Genomic DNA, 2,632 nt, shown 5'->3' on the forward strand with positions numbered 1-2,632 from the left:
TATTTAAGAATTATAGAGTTACTAGAGGCCTGTTGCATGAAGAGATTCATACAACAGGCCTTCTTTTCCCCTGCTGCTGGCACCGGTTTTCCTCCGGCACCCAGCACCCGGCCTTCGTTCTTGCCGGGCTCCAGCTGGAGCCACAGCCCCGGACATGAGGCTTCGCTGCTCCAACGGCCCCGGCCCCCAGGGCCGTCGGGCTTTGCTCCACTGCTTGAGCCTACGTATGCAAATTAACCACCATCTTTCTATTTTTCCATTAAATTGTCTTGGCATCCTTGCCTGGTATTAATCCTTGCCATGAATCTAAGGGCTTATTTCTAGGTTCTCAATTGTGTTTCAGATCTATAATTCTGTCCTTATCGGCAATACCACACTGTCTTGATTACTGTAGCTTTGCAGTAAGCTTTGGAATTGGGAAATGTGAGTTTTCCAACTTTATTCTTTTCTTTGACGTTTATTTTGGCTATTCTGGGTCCTCTGTATTTCCATGAGTTTTAGAACCAGCTTGTCAATTTTTTTCAAAAATGGCATCTGGAATTTGATGTGGATTGTGTTGAATCTGTAGATCAATTTGGGGAGTATTGTCATCTTAAGTCTTTCAATCCATCAACACAGGATTTCTTAACATTTATTTAGTTCTCCATACAGTGTTGTGTAGTTGCAGATTGTAACTATTAACATCTTTTGTTAAATTTGTTCCTAAGTATTTTATTCTTTTGGATACTACTATAATGGAATTGTTTTCTTAATTTCAATTTTGTACTGCTCATTGATAGTGTATAGAAATACAAATGGTATTTTTGTATATTGAGTAAATTATGTTTTAACGTCAAACTAATCTGATGTTAATGTAGAAAATAAACTCAAGAAACAACTAACTTCCTATTTGTACAGTTTAGGGTGAAGTGTCTAGGAATCTCCATAAGTACCTTCTTTGTCAAAGGTAGAAATGCTTATTTCCCACAATACTTTGTATGAACAAATTGATTCCTTTTATATTTTCTCTAATTTAAATTTACCTAGGTTCGGCTAAATATAAAGTGAATTGGTGTTGGTTTGTGAATTTGTTTTTTTAAAATATATTTTTATTAATATCAGAGAGGAAGGGAGAGGGAGGGATAGAAACATCAATGATAACAATCACTGATTGGTTGCCTCCTGCACACCCCCTACTGGGGACTGAGCCCGCAACCCAGGCATGTGCCCTAACCGGGAATCTAACCATGATCTCCTGGTTCATAGGTCAATGCTCAACCACCACTGCGTATATGAGCTGGGCTGAAATTGCTTTTTTAAAATGAAAAAATAAATCACCTGTATAAAGTACTCAGAAATGTACTTCAATCTGGGTATTTTTTATGAATGTGTGAAAAAGTTTAAAATTAACCTTCACCATAATTAAGTGCAGTAAAAATTAAAATTATTGATAGTGATAGCTCAAAAAATGAAAATTGTTAAATAGCATTAAGGCAAATATTGTAGTCCTTGATTAGTTTTAGGATTTTCCTTTTCTCCCTTCCTTTTGTTCTTTATTGGAAAGTGAGTTTTATGTAATTGATGTGGAAAAATCAACTCATGTCAGATATTTGCCATCCTTGGATAAGGGTGTAGAAAGGACAGTAAGAATATGTAATTTTCTGTTTCACTGTGAAGCTCATTCATGTATTTTATTTATACATTTATCAATCATCTATTGAATGGCTACTGTGTGATACATACCAGGAAAATGGTTCCTTTTCAACTCCAGTTCTGTCTGGCTTCTCATAAGCCAGTAGCTCTAGGACATGTTGTACTTAATATTTCACAGCTGTGAATTCCATTTGTATAAGAATTTAAAATATTTTAAAGTAAAATGAGTTTATAATTTTCCACATTTACTTTTAATTTTAATATGCCAAATGATCTAATTCTCAGATCAAGTTATTAATCAATATGCATATAATCAATCCATTTAAAATGTCCCTTCAGACTATGCTTTATTTTTAAGGGTATTATATATAATACCCTTAATATATATACATACCCTTAGTTATATATAATAACCCTTAGTTAATATATATTAAATAAGTTATTTAATATATGTGTGTATGTATTATATACTAGAGGCCCAGTGCATGAATTCATGCACCAGTGGGATCCCTTGGCCTGGCCTGCAGGATCGGGCCAAAACCGGTTCTCTGGCATCCCCCAAGGGGTCCTGGATTGCAAGAGGGCACACGCTAGGCCAAAGGACCACACCGGTGAACAATTGGGGCCAGGGAGGGACACGGGAGGTTGACTAGCTGGGAGTGGACCGGGGGAGGGCTCCAGGGCGTGTCCTGCCCATCTCGCTTAGTCCCGATCAGCCAGACCCCAGCAGCAAACTAACCTACCAGTTGGAGCATCTGCCCCATAGTGGATAGTGCATGTCATAGTGACTCGTTGACCAGTCAACTGCCCCCTGGTGGTCAGTGCATGTCATAGCGAGCAGCTGAGCAGCCTTAACATATCATTAGCATGCTTTGATTGGTTGAACTGATGACCAGACACTTAGCATATTAGGCTTTTATTATATAAGATTTGTATTTAGTTTATAGATACAGATCTATAAACTAATATGTATTACTGACCTAATATTAGGAATCAACAT

This window comes from Myotis davidii, unplaced genomic scaffold (genome assembly GCF_000327345.1).
Source record: "Myotis davidii unplaced genomic scaffold, ASM32734v1 scaffold135, whole genome shotgun sequence".
Taxonomy (NCBI): Eukaryota; Metazoa; Chordata; class Mammalia; order Chiroptera; family Vespertilionidae; genus Myotis; species Myotis davidii.